Source organism: Tripterygium wilfordii, chromosome 21 (genome assembly GCF_013401445.1).
Source record: "Tripterygium wilfordii isolate XIE 37 chromosome 21, ASM1340144v1, whole genome shotgun sequence".
Lineage (NCBI taxonomy): Eukaryota > Viridiplantae > Streptophyta > Magnoliopsida > Celastrales > Celastraceae > Tripterygium > Tripterygium wilfordii.
The window spans coordinates 11347116-11359672 of NC_052252.1; positions in this window are offsets into that span (position 1 = coordinate 11347116).

Below are 12557 nucleotides of genomic sequence, written 5' to 3' on the forward strand. Positions count from 1 at the left end.
ACTTACTTAGGAGATTGCAAAATGAGCATAACTTAAAGGTTTCAAAAATTAGAAGTGACCATGGAGGTGAATTTGAAAATGCTAATTTTGATTCTTTGTGTGCTTCTTTTGGTATTAAACACGAGTTTAGTGCTCCTAGGACACCTCAATAAAATGGGGTTGTAGAAAGGAAGAATAGAACTTTACAAGAACTAGGAAGAACCATACTTCTAGAATATAATCTTCCTAAATATTTTTGGGCTGAAGCTACTAGTAATGCATGTTATGTGAGTAATAGACTTAGCATTAGAAAAGGATTAAAGAAAACTTCTTATGAACTCTTGTATGGCAAGAAACCTAAAGTAGATTACTTTAAGGTTTTTGGTGCTAAATGTTTTATTTTAAATACCAAAGACAATTTGGATAAATTTGATGCAAAGAGTGACATTGGAATATTTTTAGGATATTCATCATCATCTAAAGCATATAGAGTATTTAACTCTGGAACTAAAATTGTGGAAGAAAGTGTAAATGTTAAATTCGATGATATGACCACACTTGCTCCAAATGTGCGTGTAGAAAATAAATTTTCAGATTTGGAACATCCTTTGAAGCACAAAAATGAAGGTACACATGGAGTACAATTGCTAGAAGAAGATGAAGATGATGTCCCTTTGGTGGAGAACTTAAGGGAGATGAATATCTCAAATGAAGAAACACCACCAAATGAAGAAAGTGAAGGTGAACCCGAGGGAAATGAAGCTAAAAATGCTATGGAACAACCGGGTGTTCACAAATACAAGGTGATGAAGTCTCATCCAAAAGAACTAATTATTGGAGACTTGCATCAAGGAAGGCAACTAAGAGCCAAAAGGGACTCTACGGTCAATTCTAATCCTTTAAACTCTTTTGCCATGCTTTCTTTAGTAGAGCCTGAAAATGTACGTGATGCTTTGCATGATGATGATTGGGTGTATGCCATGCAAGAGGAGTTAGAACAATTTGAGAGAAGTAAGGTTTGGACTCTTTGTCCTAAACCTAAAGACCACACCATTATAGGAACAAAATGGGTCTATAGGAATAAGATGGATGAAAATGGTAATGTAACTAGGAACAAAGCTAGATTAGTGGCCCAAGAATATTGCCAAGAAGAGGGCATTGACTTTGATGAAACCTTTGCACCGGTTGCAAGGTTAGAGGCTATTAGATTATTGCTTGCATTTGCATGTTACAAAAATATCAAACTTTTTCAAATGGATGTGAAAAGTGCATTTTTAAATGGTGTGATAAATGAGGAAGTTTATGTTAAACAACCTCCCGGATTTGAAAGTAAGAAATTTCCAAACCATGTTTACAAACTAGACAGGGCTTTATATGGTTTAAAACAAGCTCCTAGAGCTTGGTATGAAAGATTGTCTAAGTTCTTGCTTGAAAATTGTTTTCAATGTGGTAGTATTGATGATACTTTGTTTATTAAATACAAAGGTCTTGATATGCTAATTGTGCAAATATATGTTGATGATATTGTGTTTGGTGCTACATTAGAATCTATGTGTGAAGATTTTGCATTATGCATGAAGAATGAATTTGAAATGAGTATGATGGGTGAGTTGACTTACTTTCTAGGTTTACAAATTAAACAAACCCCACTTGGTACTCACATTAGTCAAACTAAGTATACAAATGAGATATTAAAAAAGTTTGGCATGGATATTTCTAAAGGTTCATCCACACCTATGGGAGTGGGAACCAAATTATAACCCGACCTAGATGGTAATGATGTTGATCAAAAGAGATATAGGTCAATGATTGGTAGTTTACTTTACTTGACCGCATCTAGGCCCGATATTATGTTTAGTGTTTGCATGTGTGCAAGATTTCAATCTAATCCTAAGCAAACACATCTCATGGCCATAAAGAAGATTCTTAGGTACTTAAAGGACACACCTTCCCTAGGGTTGTGGTATGATAAGAAATCTTCATTTGACTTGCATTCATTTGTAGATGCCGACTTTGTGGGTTGCAAAATAAATAGGAAAAGTACTAGTGGTACTTGTCAATACCTAGGAAATATGCTCATATCTTGGTTCTCCAAGAAGCAAACATGTGTTGCTTTGAGCACTACCGAAGCCGAATATATGGCTATTGATAGTTGTACTTGCCAATTGCTTTGGATTAAACAACAAATGCTTGATTTTAATATGGAATTTTCAAACATTCCAATTCTTTGTGATAACATAAGTGCCATACATTTGTCTAAAAATCCTAGATATCATGGTAAAGCTAAGCATATAGACATTAGACATCATTTCATTAGAGATCATGTTGCTAAAAAGAACATTGTGCTTGAACATGTAGAAGGGGAACATAATATTGCCGATTTGTTCACGAAGCCTTTAGCTAAGGATAGATTCATAAAACTAAGAAATGCATTGGGTTTGTGTGAAGCACCTTGAGTGCATATTACTTGAATGCATATCCTTGTTTGATTGATATTCCAAGTTTGAACTTGAATGCTTATTATATTTTCTTGGTGATATGTGCTTATAAGCTAAATGTATAAATTGGTATGCATGATTGAAGGGGGAGTAACCTAGTGTCATTAGGAGGCCATGGGTCACTTTAGTGTGATAGGCTCCAAATTGGGTCACTTAGGTTCTATTAGTTCAATTGGTGTGTTGCCATGACTATTTGTTGATGAGAACTAGTTTTGATATTATTTGAAGCATGTTTATGGTCTTAAATCACTTTTGTGATAAAATCTCAAAAATGCTTATAAATCTTTTACAAAACTTGCATCAACCCCTTAGTTCGCCACTTTTTGAATTATTACAAAAAAGGGGAGAGACATGATGATAAATTGCATTAAAATCATTTGCCAAAATGCATATATAGGAATAACTTAAGGGGGAGTGTATATGCCATGATTGGGAGAGAATAGATGTTAAAGTAAGGGGGAGCTAAGCTTACTTAACTAAAGTTGTATATGAGTTTCAAAATTGTTTTAAATTGATATCATTAAATTTTTTAATGCACTTTGAATTGATATTAAATTCAATTACAATAAAATAGACATTTATATCATGCATGTTTTGTAATCATCAAAAAGGGGGAGATTGTTGGACCTATGGTCCTATATGTCTAATTTTGATGATATTAAATCATTTATAAATGATAATGAAACATTAAAGCAATATTTGATTTATATGAATTGAATTTAAATGACTATATTTTTGAGATAGTGCTGGAAATTAAGTTTTGAAAACAAACATACATGGACTAAGTTAGAGCATCAATTTTCCAATTATCATATCTTAACCAACTTAGGTCCAAATGACTTGAAACTTGAACCACATGCACATGAAGGTTTAATATATGTTCTAGGACTATAATCATGAGAAATTAAGTGCATCACATATATATTTGGTCATATGCTTAAATTCCGCCAAAACTAGGTTTTACCTAATTTTGTGCATATGTGTTCTTTGTGAACGTGGTGAACCAAATGAACTCCGATTTAAATGAAATTTCGTGTGCATCTTAGTTTCATCACTATGAACATATTTTATTTAGCAAAGTTCAAGAAAAAAGGTCATTTACACTGAGTTTGTAAAATGACTTTGAATTTACACTTAGAATTTATCGGTTTCACTATTAGTGATCTAATTGCTTGGTTGAGTGACCAAACGATTTCTGATTGTTATGAAATTTTACATGGACATTCTAATACATATAAAATGATTTATCATGTAGTAATATGAATTTTTTGGGTTATTTTTTCTAATGTAATTAACCTATGCGCTCTATATGAAGCTCTTTGAGCTTACATGCAATTGGGGAGTTCTACCTCCTATTTCCTTGTAGGTTAATCATCATTGTGGTCTCATATGGCTCAGAATTCAGTATGTTCAAGAGTGGTCGAAGTCCTGTTTCTAAGAATGAGCTTGGAGCTCTAGGAAACTATGAAAAATCCTATATTTGCCAACTTTCCACTAAGGCATTTAATCAAGTTGAATGAATCCAACATTGAGGCTATTGGTTGTGGTCTTCATGGAGATACAACTCTTTTCAAACATGTGGGACAAACCTTGTCCTCTCTATCATTAGTGATATATTCTTGTTTGACATTTTCACTCAAGACATGTGCTACTAAGAAAGTTAGGATTGGTGCAATCAAACAAGATCCTTGACTAAGGGATCACTTTTGAAGTCTTTGATTCAAAATGAAGGGACAAGATGGCATAGTACAATTTACATCCATGGTTGAGAATTAAAGAGAGTTTGAATGGTCAAGATTTGAAGACATACATTGATCAAAGGGTTGTGCTTGTGACAACACTTATGGAAGAAAGGTACAACTTGACTTCTCTCAAGCTTCCAACGTCTATATGCTCTATGGTGGAGATTTGTTTGCTCAAATCATCAATGACCAAGATTAGGAGCTGCAATGGATGGTAGAGATCAACTCTTGAAGTTTGATCCAATGGCTGCAAGCATAGGAGAGAATTGCCTTTAAAAGAGGATCTTCCCTTTCATACAACTTGGAGAAGCAAATTGAAAATTATCCTTGAGAGAAACCTCTTGCTATCAAGTTCATCAATCATCAAGCTTTCTTGCTATTTGCTACAACAATCTTCTCCAATACAAGCCTCTACAATCAAGGACTTCTCACTACTCTTGCTTTTGTAAAAGGGAAGTTCCTATATCCTTTAGGCTTTGTTTACTTACAATCTAAAACCTCTCCTGTTCTTAAAATCCTATCTTTGAGAGTGTTGCTGTAATCTTGAGAGTTCCACACCAAATACCTTTGAGGTAACCTGTGAGAACCTTGGCTGAAAATCCCATTGAGAAATTCCCTTTGTTAGGGGAAATTGTAAACATTGAAGTTTGAGGGAGTTCTTAGAAACCCTTGGTGTAAGGAGTTTTGTGGGTCTCTTAAAACCACACCTTAGTGGAGTTGGGAAAATCCTAGGTTGGTGAATCTAGGTAGTAGACGTAGGAGAAGGGTCTCCGAACTACTATAAATCGCTGTGTTGATTTCTTTGTTTACTTGTTTATATTTACTACTTGTTTCAAACTGCAGGATTTTCAAAACCCTAATCTGTCCGAGATTAGCAGACTGCCTTAAACTTTGAATTTTGATCTGAAATTTTGATATAGTGTTTATTAAGGTGTTGTGACATTGCATATAAAATTTCGTTGCATTTCGACATCATTTGATAGGTAAAATCTGAGTTGAAACATCTGTGTGCAGTGTGTTGCTTGAAAATCTGTTTTGTGCAATTCTTGATTATTTGATATTTGGTCATTCACTATATTGTATCACATCTTGCATTGGATTGAATATTGATTAGGAAAATCATTAGAGTCCAAATTTGTGTGTTACTTGTTAATTGCCATTAATTTGTTTAAATTGAAAAAGGGATTCCAATTGGAATTTGGGGACACAATTCACCCCCCCTCTTGTGTTAAACTCGATCCGTCAATTGGTATCGGAGCAGGTTAGCTAAAACTAGGAGTTATATCCTATTTGGCATATTTATGGTAAATATTAATTCTTATGGTGAGGCCGAAGGCCTATCCATGAATAGACCACCATTTTTCAATGGCTTGCAATACGGTTTTTGGAAAAATAGGATGAAAATTTTTATAAATTCCATTGATTATGATTTGTGGGAAGTTGTAGAGAATGGTCCTTATGTTCCTAGGAAACTTTTGGGTGATGAGATGGTAGATAAGGAAAAGAGTGAGTTTACTAAGGAAGATAAGAGATTACTTAGCCTAAATAATAAGGCAATCAACACTTTGCACATTGCACTTATTAGGAGTGAATTTGATTACATAGCTCAATGTAAGAGTGCAAAGGAGATTTGGGATATGTTAGAGTTGAAGCATGAAGGAACAAGTCAAGTGAAGGACTCTAAGATAAACATGCTAGTCACCGAGTTTGAGACCTTTAGAATGAAGAAGGGTGAGAGCATTAGGGAGATGTTTTCTAGACTTACTTGCATATGTAATGAATTAGAAGCTTTGAACAAACCATATGAGGAAGTTGATAAGGTCCAAAAGATCCTTAGGAGTTTACCTAGGATTTGGAAAGATAAGGTAGTAGCCATTAAAGAGGCTAAAGACCTTAGAAAGCTTAAGATAGAGGAATTAATAGGAAGTCTAATGACACATGAGTTGGAGATGTCAAGATTAGATGAGGAAGATGCACCACCTAAGAAAAATGGCTTAGCTCTCAGGATCAATAGTGACACTAGTTCGGATTCTAGTGATGATGATAGTGAAATAGGGGCAGCCCTATTAGCTAAGCATTTCAAGAAGTTCTTGAAGATGAACAAACGTGGAGGATTCAAGAATAGAAAGGCTTTTAAAGAAAAGACAGAGGAGAAAGAGAAAGAAAAGAGTACTTGCTTTAAGTGTGGCAAAGTAGGTCACTTTATGACCGATTGCCCTAAGCTTCAAAAGAAGAAGCATAAGGAATATAGAGAGAAAGAGAAGAAGAAGGAAAAAGGGAAGAAGGAGAAGAAGGCATTCAAGGCCACTTGGGATGATTCTTCATCATCATCTTCAAGTGATAGTGAAGAGGAACTCCAGGCCAACTTGTGTCTCATGGCAAATGAGGAAGAGGAAGTGTCCTCATCAAATTCGGATGAGATGGTAACATCTTCTAAACCTTCTTATGATGAGCTCTCTTGTGTTTATGATGAACTTTATATTGCTTATGAGAAATTGATGCATAAACACAAACATGCTAAGAAAGAAGTTAGTAGACTTTCTAAAGTAGAAAAAATGCATCTAAATGAGTGTTGTGATTTGAAATCTAAATATGATGATGTATGTTTTTCACTTGATGCATTAGTTCAAGAAAATGAGGATTTAAAAAATCAATTGAAAACATGTGTTAATTCTAGTAACATTGCATCATCTAGCAATTCACATGACTTAGATGCTTTGCATGCTAGGATTCATGAGCTAGAAGGTGAGTTGGATACATGGGATGATCATGAGTGCATTATTATGCCTAACTCTTCTTCTCTACAAAAAGAGCTTGATATGGCCAATGAGAAATACAATATGCTTGAAAAACAATTTTCAAAATTTTCTATGAGTTCTTCTAAATTGGATGAACTTCTTGCATCTCTAAAACATTATCTTGACAAGAGTGGATTAGGATATGATCCTATGAAACTTAAGGACACCCTAGAGGCTAAGGAGGCCACGGTCAACGTGAACAAAAATGGTACCTACCCCAAGGGTAAGGCTAATGTTCCTAAGGGAACTACACCTAGGAAGAGAAAAGTTTATGTGAAGAAGGTTTGGGTGCCTAAAGGGTTGAATGACTTTGAAAAGAAAGCATATGTGATGAGAACTTTCAAAATTGATGCATATGCCTTTATTGCTACTAACCCCAAAGGATCCAAAGTTTGGATACCTAAGGTATATTAAACATGTGTTTATCTAGGTGTGCTTAAAATCCAAATCCGAGTCATGCAAATGGTATTTGGATAGTGGTTGTTCTAGACACATGACGGGAGATGCTTCATTATTCACATCCTTTGAAGCAAAGAAGAATGGAGGATTTGTGACCTTTGGAGACAAGGTCAAAGGTAAGATCCTAGGCTTGGGATCCATAGGTAACTCTTCTTTCTCCCTTAGTGAAGTAAGATTGGTTGAAAATTTATCTTTTAATTTATTGAGTGTTAGTCATTTAGCCGATAAAGGCTTTGATATTCTTTTCAAAAATGATAAATGTTATGTGTTTGATGTTTATGGTAATGTTGTGAAATTAGGAAGTAGAAGTGGTGATATGTATGTAATGCATTTTGATGCTATGAAACATAACATGGTCTATTCGCATCTTTATCTAACGAAACGTTGTACGAAAGCTAAACCAACTAGTTACACTTCCAAGAACACTCAATGGAGCATAACGGTCCACCTTGAAGCTACGGAATTGCTCAACTCTCTCCATTGACGTGCTTTTCACGTTCTTGTGCAATTTGAAAGATAACTTGGTCTATTCACATCTTTATCTAACGAAACGTTATAGGAAAGCTAAACTAGCAAGTTAGACTTCTAAGAACACTCAATGGAGTACGATGGTCCATTTTGAAGCTTTGGAATTGCTCAACTCTCTCCATAGACGTGCTTTTCACGTTTTTGTGCAATTTGAAACACAACTCGGTCTATTCGCTTCTTTATCCATTGAAACCTTGTACGAAAGCAAAATTAGCAAGTTAGACTTCTAAGGGCAATAAATGGAGTAGAACGGTCCACTTTGAAGTTTTGGAATTGCTCAACTCTCTCCATAGACGTGCTTTTCACGTTTTTGTGCAATTTGAAACATAACTCGGTCTATTCGCTTCTCTATCCAATGAAACCTTGTACGAAAGCTAAATTAGCAAGTTAGACTTCTTAGAACAATAAATGGAGTACAAAGGTCCACTTTGAAGTTTTGGAATTGCTCAACTCTCTCCATAGACGTGCTTTTCACGTTTTTGTGCAATTTGAAACATAACTCGGTCTATTCGCTTCTTTATCCATTGAAACCTTGTACGAAAGCTAAATTACGAAGTTAGACTTCTAAGAACCATAAATGGAGTGCAACGGTCCACTTTGATGCTTTGGAATTGCTCAACTCTCTCCATAGACGTGCTTTTCTCGTTTTTGTGCAATTTGAAACATAACTTCGTCTATTCGCATCTTTATCTAACGAAACGTTGTACGAAAGCTAAACCAGCTAGTTACACTTCTAAGAACACTCAATGGAGTATAACGGTCCACTTTGAGGCTTTGAAATTGCTCAACTCTCTCCGTAGACGTGCTTTTCACGTTTTTGTGCAATTTGAAAGATAACTTGGTCTATTCGCATCATTATCTAACGAAACGTTATACAAAAGCTAAACTAGCAAGTTAGACTTCTAAGAACACTCAATGGATTGCAACGGTCCACTTTGAAGCTTTGGATTTGCTCAACTCTCTCCATAGACGTGCTTTTCACGTTTTTGTGCAATTTGAAACATAACTCGGTCTATTCGCTTCTTTATCCATTGAAACCTCGTACGAAAGCTAAATTAGCAAGTTAGACTTCTAAGAACAATAAATGGAGTGCAACGGTCCACTTTGATGCTTTGGAATTGCTCAACTCTCTCCATAGACGTGCTTTTCTCGTTGTTGTGCAATTTGAAACATAACTTCGTCTATTCGCATCATTATCTAACGAAACATTGTACGAAAGCAAAACCAGCTAGTTACATTTCTAAGAACACTCAATGGAGTATAACGGTCCACTTTGAAGCTTTGGAATTGCTCAACTCTCTCCATAGACGTGCTTTTCACTTTTTGTGCAATTTGAAAGATAACTTGGTCTATTCGCATCTTTATGTAACGAAACGTTATACGAAAGCTAAACTAGCAAGTTAGACTTCTAAGAACACTCAATGGAGTATAACGGTCCACTTTGATGCTTTGGAATTGCTCAACTCTCTCCATAGACGTGCTTTTCTCGTTTTCGTGCAATTTGAAACATAACTTGGTCTATTCGCATCTTTATCTAACGAAACGTTGTAGGAAAGCTAAACCAGCTAGTTACACTTCTAAGAACTCTCAATGGAGCATAACGGTCCACTTTGAAGCTATGGAATTGCTCAGCTCTCTCCATAGACGTGCTTTCCACGTTTTTGTGCAATTTGAAACATAACTCGGTCTATTCGCTTCTTTATCCAATGAAACCTTGTACGAAAGCTAAATTAGAAAGTTAGACTTCTTAGAACAATAAATGGAGTACAAAGGTCCACTTTGAAGTTTTGGGATTGCTCAACTCTCTCCATAGACTTGCTTTTCACGTTTTTGTGCAATTTGAAACATAACTCCGTCTATTCGCTTCTTTATCCATTGAAACCTTGTACTAAACCTAAATTACGAAGTTAGACTTCTAAGAATAATAAATGGAGTGCAACGGTCCACTTTGATGCTTTGGACTTGCTCAACTCTCTCCATAGCTGTGCTTTTCTCATTGTTGTGCAAGTTGAAACATACCTTCGTCTTTTCGCATCTTTATCTAACGAAACATTGTACGAAAGCTAAACCAGCTAGTTACACTTCTAAGAACACTCAATGGAGTATAACGGTCCACTTTGAAGCTTTGGAATTGCTCAACTCTCTCCATAGACGTGCTTTTCACGTTTTTGTGCAATTTGAAAGATAACTTGGTCTATTCGCATCTTTATGTAACGAAACGTTATACGAAAGCTAAACTAGCAGGTTAGACTTCTAAGAACACTCAATGGAGTACAATGGTCCACTTTGATTCTTTGGAATTTCTCAACTCTCTCCATAGACGTGCTTTTCTCGTTTTCGTGCAATTTGAAACATAACATGGTCTATTCGCATCTTTATCTAACGAAACGTTGTAAGAAAGCTAAACCAGCTAGTTACACTTCCAAGAACACTCAATGGAGCATAACGGCCCACCTTGAAGCTTCGGAATTGCTCAACTCTCTCCATTGATGTGCTTTTCACGTTCTTGTGCAATTTGAAAGATAACTTGGTCTATTCACATCTTTATCTAACGAAACGTTATAGGAAAGCTAAACTAGCAAGTTAGACTTCTAAGAACACTCAATGGAGTACGATGGTCCATTTTGAAGCTTTGGAATTGCTCAACTCTCTCCATAGACGTGCTTTTCACGTTTTTGTGCAATTTGAAACACAACTCGGTCTATTCGCTTCTTTATCCATTGAAACCTTGTACGAAAGCAAAATTAGCATTTTAGACTTCTAAGGCCAATAAATGGAGTAGAACGGTCCACTTTGAGGTTTTGGAATTGCTCAACTCTCTCCATAGACGTGCTTTTCACGTTTTTGTGCAATTTGAAACATAACTCGGTCTATTCGCTTCTTTATCCATTGAAACCTTGTACGAAAGCTAAATCACGAAGTTAGAGTTCTAAGAACAATAAATGGAGTGCAAAGGTCCACTTTGATGCTTTGGAATTGCTCAACTCTCTCCATAGACGTGCTTTTCTCGTTTTTGTGCAATTTGAAACATAACTTCGCCTATTCGCATCTTTATCTAACGAAACGTTGTACGAAAGCTAAACCGGCTAGTTACACTTCTAAGAACACTCAATGGAGTATAACGGTCCACTTTGAGGCTTTGGAATTGCTCAACTCTCTCCGTAGACGTGCTTTTCACGTTTTTGTGCAATTTGAAAGATAACGTGGTCTATTCGCATCTTTATCTAACGAAACGTTATACAAAAGCTAAACTAGCAAGTTAGACTTCTAAGAACACTCAATGGATTGCAACGGTCCACTTTGAAGCTTTGGATTTGCTCAACTCTCTCCTTAGACGTGCTTTTCACGTTTTTGTGCAATTTGAAACATAACTCGGTCTATTCGCTTCTTCATCCATTGAAACCTCGTACGAAAGCTAAATTAGCAAGTTAGACTTCTAAGAACAATAAATGGAGTGCAACGGTCCACTTTGATGCTTTGGAATTGCTCAACTCTTTCCATAGACGTGCTTTTTTCGTTGTTGTGCAATTTGAAACATAACTTCGTCTATTCGCATCTTTATCGAACGAAACATTGTACGAAAACAAAAACAGCTAGTTCCACTTCTAAGAACACTCAATGGAGTATAACGGTCCACTTTGAAGCTTTGGAATTGCTCAACTCTTTCCATAGACGTGCTTTTCACGTTTTCGAGCAATTTGAAACATAACTTGGTCTATTCGCATCTTTATCTAACGAAACGTTGTAGCAAAGCTAAACATGCTAGTTACACTTCTAAGAACACTCAATGGAGCATAACGGTCCACTTTGAAGCTTTGGAATTGCTCAACTCTCTCCGTGGATGTGCTTTTCACGTTCTTGTGCAATTTGAAAGATAACTTGGTCTATTCGTATCTTTATGTAACGAAACGTTATACGAAAGCTAAACTAGCAAGTTAGACTTCTAAGAACACTCAATGGAGTACAATGGTCCACTTTGAAGCTTTGGAATTGCTCAACCCTCTCCATTGATGTGCTTTTCTTGTTTTCGTCCAATTTGAAACGTAACTTGGTCTATTCGCATCTTTATCTAACGAAACATTGTACGAAAGCTAAACCAGCAAGTTACACTTCTAAGAACACTCAATGGAGCATAACGGTCCACCTTGAAGCTTTGGAATTGCTCAACTCTCTCCATAGACGTGCTTTTCACGTTTTTGTGCAATTTGAAAGATAACTTGGTCTATTCGCATCTTTATGTAACGAAACGTTATACGAAAGCTAAACTAGCAAGTTAGACTTCTAAGAACACTCAATGGAGTGCAATGGTCCACTTTGATGCTTTGGAATTGCTCAACTCTCTCCATAGACGTGCTTTTCTCGTTTTCGTGCAATTTGAAACATAACATGGTCTATTCGCATCTTTATCTAACGAAACGTTGTAGGAAAGCTAAACCAGCTAGTTACACTTCTAAGAACTCTCAATGGAGCATAACGGTCCACTTTGAAGCTATGGAATTGCTCAACTCTCTCCATAGACGTGCTTTTCACGTTTTTGTGCAATTTGAAACATA